This window comes from Mustela nigripes, chromosome 7 (genome assembly GCF_022355385.1).
Source record: "Mustela nigripes isolate SB6536 chromosome 7, MUSNIG.SB6536, whole genome shotgun sequence".
Classification (NCBI taxonomy): Eukaryota; Metazoa; Chordata; class Mammalia; order Carnivora; family Mustelidae; genus Mustela; species Mustela nigripes.
Window position 1 is genome coordinate 41,456,896 of NC_081563.1, and position 21,769 is coordinate 41,478,664.

The following is a 21,769-nucleotide window of genomic DNA, read 5'->3' on the forward strand; positions in this document are numbered from 1 at the left end:
GCTCATTTTTAAGTGACTTCTCCGAGACCAGGGGATTGATGGTCATAACAGCATGATTTCAATTCTATTTTACCTGGAGGGCTTCGGTTTCAGAAAAAGAAATCCAAATAATATATCAGCAATCCATGTGAGGCATTGAAAATTCAATTCGAGAAGTTAATCAAGTTTTTGTGATCCCTTTGTTCTGATGACCTAGTTAAGTATCTTGAAGATGCTAGCAGGGATACATTTGGCTTGAGTGTAGACAGAAGGAAAGAGACATGGTTTAGATGGTACATAGACTTCAAGTGGCAGCTCAGAGGTGGCTCTTTTAGGGTCAAATCAGTCACGATATTTGTAGTGTCTTAATTGCTCTCAATCTAATGTTTTATGTAATTGATGGTTTTTGTCTTTTTCAGAGCCTTAAAGAACAAAAAGAATTATTTTAAGTAAAAATATTCAAACATGTTCATTCATTCATTTCTCCAGACACCTGGGCACCAGCTTTGAGGCTGGCTCAGCACAGGACTGGAGGTAGAGAGATGAGTAAGAGGCTTTCCTTCCTTGGAGACAACGATGAATTTGTTTCTTGACTGGGTTAAACACTGTGAGGTAGTTCAGCTGCTGTCTCTTTGAAGCAATGTCTGTGAAGACTCACTAGAAGAAAAGCACTGAAAAATCTGTTACGGAAGGAGGGAGAGCAAATGAAAAGAGACAGAAGAGAACCATGAAATCCTAAAATAGAAAACGGTATGAGTTAGGACAGTTTTATCATCTGAAGGAGAAGTCAGTTGTTCATTCCCTTGCTTTTAGGTCATCCAAAAGGGAGTTCCTTTTTCACTTCCTGGAGATCCCTGTGGAAAGTGCCTTGAGCCATTCCCGTAACAAGCCATTTAGGGGTCTCATTTCCCCCCTCTGACAAAACATTCTTCTCCATGTCCAATCCCACCTCCGCTTTGCGGAACCAGCGCAGCGCCTGCTAAGATCTGCTCCATACTCTGCAAAACCAAAACCATTTCCTTCTGTTCCATAGTCTCGACATCCGCAAAAAGTATCTGCAAACATTCGGTGTGCTTTGTTGCGAAGGACACTTCGCATTTTTTTATCTTATTTAATTCTTAGAACCAGCCTGGGAGACTGGCATTTTTTTTTTTTAATCCTCATTTAATAGCTGAGGCCATTTGGATGCAGAGAATTAAGAAACTTGTGGAAAAACACTACGCCATAAGGGACAGACTCGGTTCAGGCTGCTCGGACTCAACAGTCATGGTTTAAAGCACAGGTTATTTTAACTAGTTATCATTGCTGCCATTTGCCAGATATTTCTGGGTCTTTATCCTTCCAGAAAACTGTTAGGCTTGTTTTTCCTGGCTCCCTCGTGGTACAGTGGTTTAGCCCATGAGTTGAAAGCATAGGGTAGTTGCTGGCATGAGAGGATCCAGAATTTCCCCCTCTCAGATAAAAGCTGGCAACGTTCAAGATGGTGGCTACTCACTGAACCTTTGTCTACCAGTCATGGTGAAAACCAGGGTCCCCACTGACCCATGGTGGTCAAAAGCGAACAACAGATGCCTTAATTTATAATTCATTGTGATTTGGGGAGTTGTTGCAGGAGCATAAATAAGCATATTCCGACCAGCACAAACTCTAAGCTCTTGCACTTGTGCAAAGAAGATCTTCTGTGTGTGTATGTGTCTTCCTTCTCTTGCGTGCCCTCTGGGCACACATCAGCCAGAGTTGATGGCAAAGTTTGGCTTTACCTTTGAAAGGAAGGGTGGAGGAAGGGCTCAGGGGGATTCAAAGAGAAGAGAAGGTATGAAATGGGTAAAGGTGATTCCTCTAGAGCAATGGTTCTCAAAGTCCTGTTTCTGGCTGGCTGTGAAGATCATGATGAAAGAGGCAGGGTTTGCCCTTCTGAGCTTTTATGAAGACCATAAATAGATATTTTGAAAATGACTATATCCACATCATGAAATGAACTTTACACATTTATTGAACAGTTAAGTGTGTATTTATTGTAAGTTCCCACTGAGAAACCAAGTAGTTACTATAGAAATGTCTCTGATGGGATTGAGGTAGAGGTGAGACGATTCTTCCCATGAGCTCCAAAACTACAGAAACCCCACTGGGATTTGGGTTATTTCCTGGGACTCTTTCCTAGGAAGACTGTTGTTAAATATCAATAGCTAAGCACGTTTTATGACATGATTTCCAGATCTAGGTATATTTAGCATCATATGAGAAGCTGTTATAGCTCCAGATTCCTAGACCTCACCCCTAGATACTCTGTCACAGTGTTTGGCAGGAGCCCAGGGAAACTGTATTTTAAAGGAATGAAAGTGAGGGGGGCCTGGGTGGCTCAGTGGGTTAAGCCTCTGCTTTTGGCTCAGGTCATGATCCCAGGGTCCTGGGATGGAGCCCCACATCGGGCTCTCTGCTTGGTGGGGAGCCTGCTTCCCCCCACCCCTATCTGCCTCTCTGCCTATTTGTGATCTCTGTCTGTCAAATAAATAAATAAAATCTTTAAAAAATCAAAGCGAAAAGTCTCAACTCCAGAAATCCTGCTTGATTGCGCTGACCACAGCCAAGTTTGGCTGTTTTCAAATATCCTTCCCTTCAGAACTCTCCTTTCAAACGCACATTTGGAGCCCCCTTGGATGATTTCTGGTTGACTGGAGAAGGGTTATGCCTCAAAGTTTTCCAAACATGAATTTCCTGGGGTCCCAGGGAGACAAGCCTGAGGGGGACTGGGAAGGACATAAAGAGCAGAAAGTACAGTCTACTCCATGCATCTGCTACAACATAGAGGGCTCGCTGCATAAAGATGGCTGGATTCCTTGCAGAGCCTTTTATCTTCACACTGTCAGAAACATACAGACAAAAGCCTATGCATATTAAGCAGGAGTTTGCCTCAAATGACCAATAATTTATTTTTTGGAGGGAAGAGGAATCTAATTTATTCACTTATTTATTTATTTTTTTTAGCACTAAGGAAAACCAGACCCTGAAATTGATAAGATCATTCTGGAAGGCAGAATTTTTCTGGAAGGACTCACTTGCATGTCTGAATGACATGCTATTGTCCATTTGACATGCACCTCAGAGGCATGAGGTAGCCCCTAGGCAGTTCCCAAGTTCCACTTCTAGGTCTCAAGATACACCAGGCTCCTCCACTTCCTTTTCTCATATCCATATATCTATGCCATCTCCTGATTCTTTGATTTCTAGCCAAAGGTCCCTGGTGTCAGTAGTCCACGCTCTGGCATCTCCTGAGTCCTCGAGCATGGAGCTGGCTTGCCATAATTGTTGAAAATATTCTCCTTTCTTTCTTAAAGATTCTTAGCCTTAGTTATTTATAAATTAACATACAGAATTAAATGATGATCAGTGATGAATGTAGTTTAGATTTATGAATCTTTATGTTTTTCCTTTTCTTTAGGAATTATGAAACTTATAAAAAGTAATCTTATTATTAAAAGCCTAAGGGGGCACTTGGGTGGATCAGTTGGTTAAGTGTCTGCCTTCTGCTCAGGTCATGGTTCTGGGGTCCTGGAACTGAGCCCTGCATTGGCTCTTTGCTCAGTGGGGAGCCTGGTTTTCCCACTGCCTCCCGTTACTCCTGCTGGTGCTCTCTCCCTCTCTCTGTTAAATAAATAAATTTTTTTTTTTAAAGCCTCTGAAGTCTTACTAAAATGCTATGAAGATGTGCCCATTTTCAACTTTGCACAGAATGGAGAGAGAAGACAGGGAATGCTTCACGGTCACCTGTAGCAGGTGAAGCAAATGAGCTCAGTTGAGTTTTCACACTCACATTGCCCCTGTTCTGTTTCACATTGTTCTATGTGTGGAAATCATTTTTATTCCTGAATTTTCATAAAATGAAATCAAATGAAATCATTAAAGCACCCACAGAACACATTGGTATGTGTGAAAAACTTCGCTGAAGATTTGGAGAAAATGCTGAGATTGACACAACAGAAAGGCAAAGAGCTCGAAGTTTGGTAACAGTTCTCTTATTCTTACAAGTGCCCGGCTGTTCCAGAGCCCAAGCTTGAACTTCCTCCACGCTGCCCTCCTCTCTCTCCCTTCTTCTCTCCTTCTCCTTTCTTCTCACTCTCCCTCAAGTTCATGTTCTCTTCCATACAGACCAACTTACCTACTATGTTTGTGGTCTTCGATCCTTAGAGTCAAATCCTCAGGATCCTCAAAGTACGTCTCTAAAAAGATACAACTGCTTCCTTTGCAGCTGAGAGTAGCCATTAAAAATGCATGAAGGGGCACCAGGGTGGCTCAGTGGGTTGAGCCTCTGCCTTCGGCTCAGGTCATGATCTCAGGGTCCTGGGATCGAGCCCTGCATCGGGCTCTCTGCTCAGAGGGGAGCCTGCTTTCTCCTCTCTCTCTGCTTGCATCTCTGCCTACTTGTGATCTCTGTCTGTCAAATACATAAATAAAATCTTAAAAAAAATGCATGAATATATATATTCCTCTACAGAATTATAAAATATAAAATTGTGAAAGCTAGAAGGATGCTCTGTCAACATGAATCTCAGGAAGACATGCGGGTCACCATTCTGGTTGGGTGCCAATGTGCCCGTAAAATGCAGATATAAGAACTGAGCGATAAAGAAAAAAAAAATCAAAACATAACACTACAGGCATTAACTTTACTTTCTTTTAAGGTTTTGTTTACTTTAGAGAGGGGTTTCAAGGGCAGAGGGAGGAGGAGAAAGAATCCTTAAGCAGTCTTCCTGCTGAGTGGAGTGCCTAATGTGGGGCTTGATCCCAGGACCCTGGGATCGTGATCTGAGCCGAAGGCAGTCACTTAACTGACTGAGCCACCCTATGATACTATTAATAATTTTAAGGAACTGATATAAACCTTAAGATACATATAGTTTCTTATCCAACACCCGACTATTCTATGAAAGTGTTTTCTTGCAGACTTTCTTTGATACTATGCTTTTCTGGTTTGAGTTTCCCTCTCACCTGAAGTCATAAGCTGCTGGGTTAGCTGCAAAGCGTACTTGCAGTTAGAAGCTTGAACCTCAAAGGACCTGACCCAGCTATAGAATTCACTGGAAAGTGTAGTAGCCCTCATCTTGGCAGGTTTGAGTATCCAGGAGGTCCAATGTGAAGACTAGGGCTTGGCCACAGTAGTATTAGATAAAAAATAGTACTCAGCCCCAGGCAGTTGGAATTAGGGATCTGTTCAGAATAGGAGAAAACTATTCTATCCTATTCGCTTAATTTGTATTCTTCCTAGCTGTTATCATCTCTTGGATTAATTTAATTTCTAGTCTTTCCCCTCTGCATTCATTGTACGGAAATACATATGTTCAGGAAACGTCTTTCTGGAAGGACATAACCGTGTATGTAGAAGTTCTGTGACAGCACTTGAGCATCACAGAGCCTCAGGTGTGGGTGGAGGCAGGGCAATTTATGACAATTACAAGTAAAGAGAATGTAGGTTACTAGTAGGTTAATCACACTAGATAGTAGACCCAAAGGGGAGATCCCACTGTGACCCTGATAGTGTAACTTAATTGTATAGGGACTCCATTTCCTTATTTGTAACATGTTGTGAATAACACATGCTTTACGGGACTATTATCAGCCAAATTAAGATAAGATGATGTGAGTGACACATAGTAGGTCTTCAGTATATACTAAAACAAAATCCAAAACAACTTAAGTAAGTTTGAGTATAAGGTAGCATGATTTACGTTTATACCAGAACGTAATGTAATTTTTCTAAAAACAAACTTCATTTCTTTAATTTTTATGTTAAACTCAAGGATTAGCTCAGTGAAAAGTGGCAAAAAATGTGACTAACTTAGTAAGATAATCAGCAGTAGCTAGATAATGACAGAAAGAAGGGTGACTAACAGATCTTAAAAAGGTCCAAATTGGGACACCTAGGTGGCTCAGTTGGTTAAGCGACTACCTTCAGCTCAAGTCATGATTCTGGCGTCCTGGGATCGAGTCCCACATAAGACTCCCTGCTTGGCAGAGAGTCTGCTTCTCCTGCTGACCTCTCTCCTCTCATGTGCGCGTGCTCTCTCTCTCCCTCAAATTAAAAAAAAAAGAAAAAGGTCCAAATTTGTCTCAGACAGCTACATCAACATGAAAATGGGTGTGAAAATGTTTCATAAAATGTGAAGTCGAATAGAAATATTTGCATTAACTCTTGTTTTGAGAGATGTCATGATTAGAGGAGAGCAAAAGAGTGTTGGAATGAGGTAGACTCAAGTCCTGTAGTTCAAATTTGCCATTTTAATAACAGTCAGATTGCATGCATTAAAAAAAAAAAAAAAACAAACTTTATCTCAGTTTGCTTTTAGGGAGTACTGGGACATTGATTCCAACTTTGCAAGGCTGTTGGAGTCAGCGTGATGTAACGTAAGTTCACATGGTTGCTCTCTGGTAGATGGAAACATCAATCGCAATTCCCTTCCTCAGTCTATATTTGCTGCGTGAGTTAGCAGTTCATCCTTCTAGAGGCAGGTGGGTGTTCTCCCCTGGACTCAAGTATGGCTGGAAGGTGGGCTTTTCCCTTGTTTTGGCAGAGCACAGGACACAGGCAGAGACTGGGGATGCATTTGTATAATTCTACTTGCTCTCTTGTGCTGCTGCTATCACTATCAGAAGAGCCGCCCTCAAGGAGCTGCCTCCCCTTTAGGCTGGGAATTCAGCACAAAGACACACACGAGGGACCTGGGCCTAAGCCCAAGTGAAGAATCAAGCGGAGACGCCCAGCCTGAAACAGCGATGCTCAGTTACTCTGAGTTTAAGTCGGTTGAACCACATCCAGCTGAGAGAGAAAAAGCTCACCAAGTTCTGGGAAGGTTGTCACCAGGGCTGTTGTGGTGGTGGATGACTGATACTCTCACCCACAGCATATGCTCACCAGAATAAGTGTACGTGACCTCTTGTAGGATTATTAATGGCATTGCCACAACCATTTCTGAAGAAATAAGAGCATAAACGGATGGGACAGCAAAAGGGCAGAGAGTGGAGTCAGACTTTCTTGAGACTAACTTCTGTGGCATTTTTTAAGATCACAAAGGGCGGGGGTTTTCATGTTCCCGCAGGTCCCAGAAATAACTGTATAGGTCACCTAACCTAAATCCCATAAGCATGTATCAGAATTAATAAGATTGATAAAGAAGCAGAAATCAAGTATGACTGATGTGTTAAGCCAACCTGAGGGGCAAGAGAACGTGCTGTTAGATAATTTTGTAAATAATTTTGCTCTGGATTTACTCTTTTGATGAGCAGGAGGAACCCATGCCAGAGACCTGGAAGGGAGATCCCATCCCTGCTGAGGAATCAGACGTGAGTTCAAATCTTATCTCCTCTGTTTCCTCGGTAGATGGCTTGAGCCACAGAAATAGACACTCGGGAGAACATTTTGAGTGAGTGTGAGTTCAGTGAGAATACAGCAGGGCTCACACAGTGCCTCGTTTTTCCTAATGAACAGAGGATGAGCAGTGAAGCATGGTCATCTGTATAACACCCACAGCAACCCTGCAGGCTCCAGAACTCACACCTAGAATCTTCCCCGGCCAACACTTGTTCTCCTAACTGGCATCTCCAGTGGTCTTCCCACTTTAAATCCATTTGCTTTCTACTTGAAACCTCCTCTTTTCATGGTTTAAACTTCACATCTCCTCGGAACAGTTGGGTGTCATGTTGCCTTCTGCCCTGAAAATCTTCCAGAACACACACGCACTTCACAGGTGGCTGTCTCTGCAGTCTTTTCTTGTATTTTTACAGCTTTCTGCCCTGAAGCACCTCTTTGTTTCAGAGAAACTAGATTTAAAAAATGGACCTGTGCCCAGAGAGTTTACACATCTTTATAAAAAGTATCATGTGCTAAATAATGAGTGTGTGAATACCAAACACTGTAAGCGAATTACATAGCAACCTACTCGCTAATGGATTAGAGTATTTTCATTCCATTTAAAAGAATTAAAACACCAATTTCCTGATCCTTCAAGAGTAAGTGAAAATTCCAACCATTTATTATTATTATTATTTAAATCTGCCTCTTGACATGTACTTTTAAAAAAATCATCTTTTTTTTTTTTAATGGCTTTAAAAAGGGGAATAATCCATTACTTAGCCTAGCCTACTTAATATGGGAAAGAACAACTGAAATGTATGATTTTGAAAACAGAATTTTGGTATGAGGATGTATTAAACATGGAAAGAATGCTGAGTGGCTGTTGAGTGGAAATATACTAAGTGTTTTTTTTTTTTTCTTGGATACCATTCAACCTTATCTTTTTGGTTTTAGAATTCAATGAAAGTAGAAATATGTTAATGAAGCCTCTTAATGGCAAAAGCAATGAAATTGTATTGAACCATTAAAAGAGAAATTGGTAAGAAATGACTGAGTATGAAGACATTATAGGTACATTCTGTGAATTTTATTCAAAGTTATTCTCCTTGGTGGCTATTAATAGCACCTCATAATTTGGCCTATTTTTCCTCAAAGAGAAAAATTCCCAAAGAGAGAGGCAGATCATCATCTCCTATATGGGTTCTATACATTTATAGCATTCCCTTAAATTGACAAAATTGCCCAAGTTATACTTTCCTGGACATTAAGATGTGCTCTGCACCCATAGGGCGATTCAAAAGTGGTATTTTTACTGTCCTCTTAAGGCTACCATCTTTGAAAGTTGAAATGAAATTATTGTTGAAATTATCTTCCAGGACTTTCAAAACCAGTGATAATGGCATAAACAACATGGCTCTTTCTTCGGCTATGACTAATTTCTACTGGAAGAAATACTTCCTGTCCAAGAGCTGGGTCAGTTCAACTTTGAGCCCCAGTTCTATTCCCTATGCTTCAAGTTCAAATCATGTCTCTTATGAGCAGTTGGCCTTGTTTGCCAGGAATCTCTTGAGCACTGTTTCTACGACGCATTTTTACCTCAGTGTGTCCCTCTTTTCTTCTCTCCCACAACACTGTTTGCCATTCTTCGTATGCATGAAATCATGCTAGGAGTTTAATGAAAAGAAAATACTATAAAGCACGCAGAACGGATATTAAAGTGTCTGGATTGCAAATGAATAGTGACAATGCTCACATTACCTCAGGCCATTTGCCTTATTTTCTTATGTTCAATCCATCTTCTCCCTCTCTTTGCAGGATTTGGAAATACAGCCGGTTTTGGGGGGGCTTGAGCTCTGCTGAGCCCACATAGTTCCTGGATACCTAGAGCTACCCTCATTGTAATGGAATGAAGATCCTTCCTTGTCTTGGCTGCGTGCTTCTCAATGTTCATTCTTCTCTGGGGCTAGATTAGAGTTCAGGTGGGAAAAATTTATTCAGATTCACATCAGCAGAACATCCTGCTCTGGCCCTAAAACTCAGGACTTTTTCCCAAATACGTTTCTCATTCAGGGTCCCTCCTGTTTATAAATACCTAAAAAGGAAGTCCTCTACCCACTTGCACCAGCATTATCCAAAAATTAAAAAAATTGAAAATTTTTAAAATTCAAATTCTTGGGCTCTTTCCTATAATTCTACTGAACCAGAATTTTAGGGAGTTTGGCCAGAGAACTGAAATAGTTAAAAGCTCTCCAGGTGATTCCTATACACATTAGGATGTGGGACCGCCACAATAAATGGCACCATTAGCCATCCAATTGCTCATACTAAACTCTGGCAGTCATCCCTAAGATTTTATGTCTCTCACCCTCCCCACATTTAATCAATAACCTAATCTACAAATTTACCTCTTAGAGATGTCATGATTATAAGAGATACTGTCTGAGACAGTGATTTATAATCTGATTAGGTAGGATGCCGAAGCATAAAATTAATTAATTCCTATGTGCGATTTATACTCTTCCCACAAAACTTAAAGATAAATACTCCTTAGGGAATAAGATGCTGAGTGGTTGAACAAGATGCTAAATCAAAGCGCTCAATGTCTAATCTACCAGATTCCCTCATCCTTTCTGGGTTTCAGCTCCCCTTGCTTATCCTTTCCTGATTATCTCTCCGAATCTCAAACAGACACTGTAACCTTGCTTAATTCCTGTTTCTGGTGAAAAGGCATGGTGTATTTTACTTTAGTACATTAAGGATTACAATGTTAAATCATGTGTGCTGCTTCTAGGTGATAGAAACTAATTTTCCAGCAGCTTAAATAACCCAGAACATTTTATTTTTTGCTGGGAAGTAAGACAGGGAAGAGAAACTTGAGGATGAACTTTCTTGTAATTGTGTCTTTTTTTTTTTTTTTAAGATTTTATTTATTTGACAGACAGAGGTCACAAGCAGGCAGAGAGAGAGAGGAAGGGAAGCAGGCTCCCTGCTGAGCAGAGAGCCGGACACGAGGCTCAATCCCAGGACCCTGAGACCACAACTTGAGTCAAAGGCAGAGGCTTAACCCACTGAGCCACCCAGGTGTCCCTTGTAATTGTGTCTTATGGTACCATTTGCTTGAATTGGTTCCCAATAGAATCGTTTCATAATGACTATTGTTAGAGCTAATGCTTATGAATGTATTTCTTAGTATCTCTAGTATTTCCTTTTTCACTTAAAATCATTTAATACCTTCTTTTGATTTTCTTATAAATATCTGACACTGATAAATAATTCCTTAAAATCAACTTTTTCTTGGGGCACCTGGGTGGCTCAGTGGGTTAAAGCCTCTGCCTTCAGCTCGGGTTGTGATCCCAGAGTCCTGGGATCGAGCCCTGCGTCAGACTCTCAGCTTGGTAGGGAGCCTGCTTCCTTCTCTCTCTCTCTGCCTACTTGTGAACTCTGTCAAATAAATAAATAAATAAAATCTTAAAAAAAAATTAACTTTTTCTTTTTTCTGATTGTAATGTAATAATGACTCATAGATACAAGTTGAAAAACAGAGAAAAGTATAAAGGCAAAAGGAAAATCAACTATAATTCTACAAAATATGTAACTCCACATAAAATCAGGCTTAAAGAGGAGTTATGAAACTCTAAAGCATTTATGAAGCTCACAAATCCCTTTTAAGAAAAATGGCAATAAATGCTTATTAAGCACATACTTTGTGCCAGCCATGTGGCACAAATGATCTCTGAGCATTTAGTGGTGAATGATTTAGATACAGGTGCTACAGAATCTCATGGAGTTTACAGTCCTGAGTTTTATTTTATTTTATTTATTATTTTATATATATTTTTTATTTTGGCAAAAGTCACTGTGGACTTTCCATTAAGTGAAATGGTATCTCCTACTAACCCAGTTCAACAACATATTTATTCAACAATAATTCAACAAATATTTATTGAATTCTATTTAGTCAGCATAAGTAACACTAGCTGCTTTTAAAAAAATGCCTTAACAATTTAGAGTTTTAAACTAGTAAGACCTTTTCTTCTAGCTCCTGTTTCAATCTGATGGAGGTTGGAGAGGACTCCAAGCTGTGTTCTGAGGATTCTGACATCTACTTTGTAATGGCACCATTTTTAGCACAGACCTTCCTGGGAGGATGTGGATTATCACATGGGATCATTACAAGGGCCAGACCCAGAGTGTCTTATATTATATATGGTCACACTCCTTTGGTCAGTTGTAGTTGGCTCCCAACTCAGCAGCAAATGAGAGACCCAGGGAGAGGAGAATTAAAATGGACTCTCAATATTTAGCTTTATCTCTGCCACAGCTCATCAAATGTCCATCTCAGTATTTCCCACACAGGCAAGACTCCCTACTCCCATTTTCTCCCTAAGGAAGATAACCTTAAATCTCATCTAGTCAAGGTTTAGTATCACTGTATAATGTGTTATCTCTTCATGTCACATTTTGTTGCCCTCAAGTTGGCTTAACAGTACAAACAGTAAAGGAACAGATGATCTATTGCCCCCATACCTATATAAAATTGTGGAACAGGGACTGTTTAACAGCAACAAACACTCACAGGCAGAAAGGTGATGAATGGTAGATACTCTACAGCCCCTGGTCTGTTGCAGTCTAAAGTCCCAGTGAATGGATACTGAGAAGATTTCCCATCTTGGAGATGGTAGAAGAGAAAAAATGTCCTAACTGGTATGAGAAGAATTTACCCCTGAAAATGATTTTCAGTAAGACATGCAGATAAAATTTAAAAGGCACCAAAAATATCAAGCTTATATGGGTTGTGGGAAAGGTTTTTCGTCTGTAAACGTCTAGAACAAAGTCTGCTACATAATGAGCATGCATTTAATGTAACTTAACAAGATCGGTCATATACTTTTGGCAACAGGTAATAAAAGAGTAAGTCAAACTGGCCTTGAAAATTAGGAAATTTGGGACACCTGGGTGGCTCAGTCGGTTGGGCCGCCGCCTTCAGTTCAGGTCGTGATCCCAGGGTCCTGGGATTGAGTCCAGCATCGGGCTCCTGGCTTGGCAGGGAACCTACTTTTCTCTCCACCTCTGCCTGCCACTCTGCCTGCTTGTGCACACACTCTCTCTCTCGATCTCTGACAAATAAATAAATAAATAAATAATCTTTAAAAAATACATTAGGAAATTTATTATCTCATAAACCCTGAAATCCAGATAGGGTACAGGCTTCTAAGTTGGATTCCATAATGGCTCCCTGTTCTTTTCTTCTCTTTGCTCTGTTGGAGGGCCCCTCAGAGATTGCCAGCTCCAATAGGGTAGCATACTTTTTTGATCACATACTGTGAGAAAAAAAAAACCCAAAAGCCTTTTTACCTCAACTCTGGAGTGAGTTCTTTATCAGTAGCCTGATTGGACCAACTTAGGTCACATGGCTTTCCTGCACCAAGAAAAATCCTCAGGCTAATATCATGTGCTGGTTGGCTTGACCTTAGAATCCACTCCGGAAGCTGGAATGGGCTTCACATCCCTTGAGTTACATGGGCCATCTGAGGTTGGCAAGGGTTGTGGCTGGGAAACCACGTGTGTCTGTTTTACTTATATTGTGTTAAATATTGTGACGAGTGCTGGATGTTTTAAGATATGTGTGACACAGCTTAAAAACGAAAAAAACCCCCTAAGACCTCCTATACAATATTTGTTGAGGAAAGCTCAGAGTGTTCTAGGAATGCATGAGAGAGACATAATTTCGAGGAGGTGAGTCAGGAAGCGGCAATGGAGGAAGACCAATAACCACAGTGGGGCAGGATGTGGATGGGGAGGGAGGGAATTCAAGCCAAAGGTAGCACGGGAAAGCCTGAAGAAAATGCAAGTGTCTTAGATTTGCACTGTTGGATATGTGTGGCTATCGAACATTTGAAATGTGGCAAATGCCACATGTTGAAATAATATTTTGGGTATATTTTATTAAAAATCACTTCACTTGTTCATTTTTTACCTTTTTTTACTTTTAAGTATGGCTCCCATTATATTTCTCTTGGATGGTGCTGGCTTAGACAGAAATGAGAGTGCGGGGGGGGGGGGGCTGTGGGGTGAGGGGAGTTTGGGGCATCAAGCAGGGGCTGACTCATTTGGGGTTTTGAATGTTAAGTCATGGAATTCACATGTGATCATTTTATTGTTGGGGAGTCACTGAAGATCTGAGGTACATTCCAGCAAGTTTACCAGCTGCTTTTGGAGAATGGATTAAAGGGGGGAAAAACGGTGAGCAAGGAGCCCAGGAGATAGCTGTGGTAATTCAGGCAAGAGGTAGCATGAAAAAGAAACAGTAGGGATGATGAATGAACAGATTCAAGAAGCAGGAAGGTGACAGAGTCAGCGGGATTTTGTGATTGATTAGATGGTTGGGCAGAGCTGAGAGAGAAAGTAGTATGACTTGTAGGATTTCTGGCTTTGGCCACCTGGGCTCCTGTGGTCAGAGAAATAGGAAATACACATAAGGGGGAGGCAGTGTGGGTTAAAGGTTGACAAACGTGCCCTGTGCTGGGAGAGGGAGATCAAAGGCAAAAACAAAAACAAAAACATGACTAGGGGTAGGGACTGGGGATGGTGGTCTTCGTCATGCCCTCACCAGAATAGTCTTTCTGGAGGAGAGTCAAATGCGTTGTAGGATCAGTGGAGCTGTTCTTGATGTCCATTACTTATTTGTTTCTTTTTGTTTTGGGGTCGTATTCTTTTATTATTATTATTATTTTTTAGATTTTATTTATTTATTTGACAGACAGAGATCACAGGTAGGCAGAGAGGCAGGCAAAGACAGAGAGAGAGAAAGGAGGAAGCAGGCTCCCTGCTGAGCAAAGAGCCTGATGATGGGCTCAATCCCAGGACCCTGGGATCATGACCTGAGCTGAAGGCAGTGGCTTTAACCCACTGAGCCACCTAGGTGCCTCGGGGTGGTATTCTTCTAAGTTATTGTCTTTCCTGGTACTTGGGATCAAGGATATTTTTATTCCCCCAATTTCTCTAATAAGTTAGCATACATTGTGACTTTTATTAATAGATAAGGAATCCAAGTTTCTATGAGTTTCCCAGGGTGTCTCATTATTATTAATGGCAGGTAATTTTAGTTTTTTGCTCACATCAGAAACCAAATCATCTCTGTGCCTCTCAGCTTCGTCACTGCAGTTTTGGCTTGCCACAGCAAAATGTCTGGCCCGGTTCAATTTTCTTTTCAGCTTCTGGGTTCAAAATGGAAGGGGATTTTGAATCCTAGTAGTTCTGTGTGTTTCCTTCCATATATCCTACACTATAGTATGATCTACTCTACTATATAGCTACGTTTGCTATGTTTGCATATATAAATGTGACTTTATTTTCCTGGGGAGATGCTGAAAGACAGGAGGTTTTTATGTCTCCTTTGGTGTTTGGAATCACGGCTGCCACTCCTGTAGGAGCAGCACCTGGAGACAGAACATATATGCTCTACGGAGGGGGCTTTAGAGAGGATAGATATCTGAGGGACAGAAGTCCTTTGACGATAATGACAAATTTTCCCGAATCACTTTGATGAGGCTTTTGTTATTTTTAAAACCAGTATTTCACTTAGAGAAGAGAAGCATAGCATTTTCTAGCAGGATTTTGGATAGAGTCAGATCAATTAGATATACCAGCATAGAAGGGATTCTCAGGGATAAACAGAAGGAGGCTGTGTTATTGATGAAGGACCTTTAATAAGCCCTCTTTCCATGGCTGACCTAAATCCAGCCAATTATTATGTGGCTCTTTATTCTGAAATGAGTCCATTTTCTCTTCAACACTCACGCTAATAGTCTCATAATAATCAAGAGAGTTGCTGTGGGTTGAACATCTACCACGTGCCAGCTGCTTTATTATGTATGTATTTTTCTGATCCTTAAAGCAACTCTATCAATTAGGCATCATTACCCCCATTTTTTAAATTGGACTCCAGATACAAATATAGTTTTGTCATAGATGTCTGCATCTCTCACACAGTTTAGTTGTTTTCAATTGTATAAAAAGCTCGTAATGTTAAATTTTGCTCAATATTATATTATTAAGATTTATTCTTTGTGTGTCTGTGTAGTTGTAATTCAGAGAATTTTACTATTGTGTAATAATCCATCCTATAAGAAACATAATTTACTTCATTATACTACTATTAATGATTTTTGCTAACATGAAAAATACTATCATGAACATTTTTACACATGCCTCCTGATGTGCATTTGTGATATTTCTTTTGGGTATCTTATTCTATTTCCTTATTCTATTTCCTATTATTTCCCAATCCTATTTCCCCTATTATTAATATCTTGTATGAATGTGGTTCATTTGTCACAACTGATGGACCAATGTGGATACATTATTAGTAATTAAATTCCATAATATATGTTGGAGGTCACTTTTTTGTCTTGTGTTGTTTTGTGGATTTGACAAACGTAAAATGTGATGTATTCATCATTACAGTATCATACAAAATACTTTCACTCCCTAAAAATTCCTTGTGCCTGTAGGTAATTATGGTATCTCCTCATGAGTTTTTTAGGTACATTTTTGTTTGATTTTAACACACCTCTCTCAGAAATAGACAGATCATCGAAGCAGAAAATCAATAATAAAGAAACAAGAGCATTAAATGGCACATTGGATCAGATGGACCTCATAGATATATACAGAACATTCCACCCTAAAACAACAGAATACTTATTCTTCTCAAGTGCACATGGGACCTTCTCAAGAATAGACCACATACTGGGTCACAAATCAGGACTCAACCGATACCAAAGGACTGAGATTATTCCCTGCATATTCTCAGATCACAATGATTTGAAACTGGAGCTCAATCACAAGGAAAAGTTCCAAAGGAACTCAAACACCTGGAAGCTAAAGGCCACCTTGCTTAAGAATGCTTGGATCAACCAGGAGACCAAAGAAGAACTGAAACAATTCATGGAAACCAATGAGAATGAAGACACTTCGGTCCAAAACCTATGGGATACAGCCATCCAAGCCTCTCTCAAAAAAACTGAAAAATCCAGAACACAGCAGCTGTCTCTACACCTTCAAGAACTGGAGAATCAACAACAAATCAAACCAACTCCACACATAAGAGGAAAATAATCAAGATTAGAGCTGAGATCAGTGAGGTAGAAACCAGAGATACAGTAGAACGTACCAATGAAACTAGAAGCTGGTTTTTTGAAAGAATCAATAAGATCGATAAACCATTGGCCACACTAATCCTAAAGAAAAGAGAGAAAGCCCAAATTCATAAAATTATGAATGAAAAGGGAGAGATCACAACTAACACCAAGGAAGTAGAAACAATCATCAGAAGTTATTATCAACAGTTATATGCCAATAAGCTAAGCAACCTAGATGAAATGGATGCATTCCTGGAAAACGATAAACTCCCAAAATTGAATCAGGAAGAAACTGACAACCTGAATGGACTGATATCTAGTAACGAGATTTTGTTTGAATTTTAAAATGTGTAGGAAATTGTTACTTTTTATAATTAATTCTTTGAAATTTATGAAGGCTTGCTTTATATTCTAGTACATGATGAATTTGTATAAAGTTACTTATATTCTTGAGAAGCAGGTTTATTCTGAATAGTTGAATGCAGCTTTCTACTTATGTCCATATATAGGTCAAGCTTTGTGTTTAAATCTTTTACATAGTTTATTAGATCTGACTGATCAATTAGTAATGAGAAAGTCACACTGAAATCTCCCATTCTGATGATGAATTTATATATTTATAACTATAGGTCTATCATTTTATTAACATATAGAAGACCGTTTTTTAGTTGTGTGTATATTTAAAATTATTATATTTTCCACCATGGTGAATGGGAACTTCTATCAATGTATAAGAAACTTCTCTATCCCTAATGAAAGTGTTTAAAATTTAAACCCTATTTTGTCTAATATAAACAGAGATATACTAGAATATTTTTCTTTAGAATCTGGCTGATACCTCTTTTTGCATCTTTTTAATTTCAACCTTGCCAAACTCCTATGGTTTAAGTGTGTTTATTACTTCTACGCATATATTTTTAAAACCCAACCTGATAATCTCTGTCTTTTAGTGGCTGAGCTTATTCTTCTTATATTTATTATAATTATTGATATATTTGGATTTGTTTCTATTACTTTTGCTTATTATTCAATTATCCTACCTCTTGTTTCTTCTTATTTTTTGTAAGCACTGATAGTGTATATACTTTACCACTAGACACAAATTTTTGCATGCCTTTTATTTCCCTTTTTCTCAAATTCTGGACTATTAATATATAGATTTTTAAATACTACATTATTCTGGTTGTGGTGTATAAACAATGAATTTTGGAATACTGAAAAAGTGAAAAAAATACATTATTATGGAAATAAAGTCTTTTTTTGATGGCTACAGACTGAATTTATATTACATCTCTATATTAACAATAATTTAATATAGAGAGAGTTGTCTTACAACATCTTGATTTGTTTCTCCTATTTAATATCTTCTCCCAAATGGCTTCAGTGAAGTAATTATGCATCAAATCTTCTGAATCATTTATCTGCTAGAGAGGTTTATCTACCCCCTTCTTTTCTCTTTTAAGTTTTTATTTATTTATTTGTCATAGAGAGAGAGAGAGAGAGCACACAAGCAGGGGGAGTGGCAGGCAGAGGGAGAAGCATGCTCCCTCCTGAGCAAGAAGCCCAATGCAGGACTAGATTCCAGGATCCTGGGATCATGACCTGAGCTGAAGGCAGATGCTTAACCTAACCGAGCCACCCAGGTGCCCCTATCTACCTTCTGAACACAACACACACACTGTCTCACATTTGAACAATAATTTGGCAAAATATAAAATTTTAGCTTCAAAAAACTATTTTCTTTTAATTCTTTAAAAATATTTCTTTATTGATTTCTCACCTCCAGTGTTGCCGTTAAGAAGATCTGAGGTCAGGGGGCACCTGGGTGGCTCAGTTATTAAGCGTCTGCCTTTCAGCTCAGGTCATAATCCCAGGGTCCTGGGATCCATGGCCTGTTGGGCTGTCTGCTCAGTGTGGAGTCTGTTCTTCCTTCTCCCCACTCCTGCTCTCTCTTTCTTTCCTCTCAAATAAATAAATAAAAACTTAAAAAAAAGATCTGAGGTCAACATGATCGTTCCCTTTGAATGTGATGTCTTCTTTTGTCTCCAGAGATTTTAGAATTTTCTACTTATCTTTGATTCTTACATTTTCCTGTAACATGGTTTTCTTTTTCACTTTTGTTTGACATTCCATAGGGTGGTCAGCCAGACCTTCACATCCACTCTCCCTCCCTCCCTCCTTTTCTTCCTTCCTTCTGTTATTTTGGGAAGCTTAGCTCAATTATCCCTGCAAATATTTCCTTCTATTTGATATTTTTTTTTCTTCTGTGACTCATTATTCAGTTGTTATAATTTATTTTCTTTAAAAGATTTTGTTTATTTATTTGACAGAGAAAGACACAGTGAGAGAGGGAACACAGCAGAAGAAGTGGGAGAGGGAGAAGCAGGCTCCCCACAGAGCAGGGAACCTGATGCAGGGCTGGATCTCAGGACCCAAGCCAAGCCAAGGCAGATGCTTAAGAACTGAGTCAACTAGGCACCCCAGTTGCTATTATTTAAACGTTTTTGTTTGTTTAACCTTTACTGCTTTTCTTCTGGACCAGGTTCTCAATACAATGTTCCTGCCCACAAATCTCTTCTTTCACTATATTCACTCCACATCTCTTACCATCATACTTAGAGTTAGCAGAACTGCAAGATTAAGGGCACAGTCATCCAGACTGCAAAATCTGCCCAAGACTTCTGACAGGAGGGGCAAGTTCACAGGTTCTCAGGGCTACCTACCCTCACTAGTCACAAATTTAAGGGTCACCATGGATCCCTTCAGATTCGACAGTTTGCTAGAATGACATCAAACTCAGGAAAGTATTGTACTTGGGATTGTACTTTCATTACAGAAAAAGGATAAAAAAATCAAACTCAGTAAAGGAAGAGAAGCAGAGGAGAATCTGGGACTGGTTGGCCTCCGAATGCAAAACTTCTGTGTCCCTGGGGATGGGTTACCCTTCCACCTTTGACATGAGATAATACTGAGTGTTGCCAACCTAGGAAGCTCATCCTAGCATCAGTATGTAGCTCATTTATTGACGTTTCATTACATAGGCATTATTGATTGAATTATGGCTCATATGCTTGAACTCAGTCTCCATCCCCCTACTCCCAGAAGCTGGGCTGACTTCATGTGGCTCAAACTCCAACCTTCTAATCACATGATTGATTTTTCTCACATGGACAGCCTCTACCCTGAGTCATTTTATTAGTATAAAAACTTCCAGGGGTCCATCAGGAATAACAAAGGCATTCCTATCATTTGGGAAATTCCAAGCCTGTAAGGTTACTCCCTAAGGGCCAAACTTCTTTGGGTAAAGTTAATTTTTGACTACACTGTATTGGTTCATTTCAAAAATTAAATTTACATAACTAATATTTATAACTAGATAGCGTACATTCTTTCTTTTGTTATATAATATTAATATTATACACATATTACATTTACTATAAAATGTCACCTTATGTTTAAGGTCTCTGCCCCTGATGGCGTCTGCTATCTAGTTCACAGCTTTTTCTTGTTTGCTTTTTTAGCTTTATTGAGGTATGGCTGGTATACAAAAAATTGCACATAATTATTGCATGCGATTTGGTGTATTTAGACATATGTATACACTCATGTTACCATCACCACATTTAAGGTAGTAGACATACCCATCACCTCTAAAAGTTGCCTTGTGTCCCTCCCCACCTCCAGCGTACATGGTATTTCAAATAGCTCTCTGTGCCTCCAAGTATTTCTCATAGTTGTTTGCTATTTCTTAGGTTTCTGAAAGTTTCAGTAGTTCCCCAACCTACCATTGTTCTCAGGAGAAGTCAGCAGTCTGTGATAATTCTGCTTCCTGTTGGAAATTGGAATCAGGTGCTACTTTTTAATCCACATCACAAAGATGAGGCATCACAGGTTAAGTAAGTGTTCAAGAATCCATCACTAATAAGGAGTTAAAACCAGATTTCAAACCTCGTCAGACTAAATCCAAATCCTATGCTCTTTCTCCTCCATTTTTCTCTGTCTCTATGAGGGTTTAGACTAAACTGAATTTACCTTCCTTTTAGCTTTGTAGCAATCAAACCTTTCCCTTACCTACTGTTAAATAACAAAAGTCAGCCGAGGAAACGTGAAGATCTAATTGGCTTTAGTCAATGACTCATGAATTGTGCAGATTCCCATCTAGAAAGTACAGAGGGGCTCCGAGGAGCCCGATGATGGTTTCAGGGAAGGTCACTTTCCTCTGGGGGAAGGACGGTGGTCTCTCAGATTGCCTTAGTGCTTTTCAGGAAATTACAGGTCGACTGGTTAAACATTACATTCCTGCAGTTAAATATTGGTTTGCTGTCATGGCAAGGAGCCCCATTTTGGGCCCGTTGTTTGTTTCACAGTACTCTCATTGTCACCTGAGGAAAATGCAATTGGTATGGTTAGGGAATGTCTGCAGAGTGGCAAGCTCTCCGAAACTCTGCAAATGAGCAATTACAATAATAAACTAGTATGGACCCCTCTGTGTTTTCCACAGAGCAAATTCATTGCTGGTTTGTCTGACCTTGAAACCTTGTGATACTGCTTTGTGCAATTAGCAGACTCTAAATGTATATTCAGGTCACATCTGTGCTGAATTGTTTTATTTATGTTGATTGATTGTGGGTTATGACACAGCATCCTTCCTTATTCAGAGTAAGTGGAGTGAGGAGTTTTAAGGACAGTGAACCAGCTGCAGAAAGGTCGAGAAGACAGAAGAGTGTAATATTGCAACTTGATAATGTAAACTTCAAGAATGAATTTTTATTAAACCATAAAAAACATCTGTACCTTCTTAAGACTGAAAGTTCAGGCTTATTAGGCACAGGCTGCATAATGAATTTTCCTACAGTCATCATAAAACTCTTCTCCACCTGCCATAGCTCCTATGGAGGAACATTGAGTTTATTCCTTACCTGGGAAGCATTTCAAACCTTCCCTTAAATATCCTCTAATGGCCAATAAGAGTTAGGGAATATCTTTAGGGTGATAGCCTGAAGTAGCTATAGAAAATTCTTATAGAAAATTCAAAAAATATTTCTTTGAATGATCACAGTTTTATTTTAAAAAGGATCAGTTTCACACATTATTCTATAAGATAGCCATGTTGCTGTCATAAATACAAATACCACCCATTGCCTAAATCTTGCGGTTTGGGACATACCTCAGTTCCGCTGAATTAGAATCACAGAGATACAGACTTGTGCATAGTTTTGTGTTCAGATGTGTGGCTAAATCGAAAGCTGCTATAGGAAGATGTTTCCATTGTCATGTGACTTTGTATACTCCTTGGCACAGG

General features: G+C 39.5%; 1 long non-coding RNA gene across 1 annotated transcript in view; it reads right to left on the reverse strand.

Moving 5' to 3' along the window:
* Positions 1-21,769, reverse strand: part of LOC132022493 (uncharacterized) — a 133,877-nt gene that overhangs the window by 13,613 nt on the left and 98,495 nt on the right. The gene's annotated exons all lie outside the window — the stretch shown is intronic.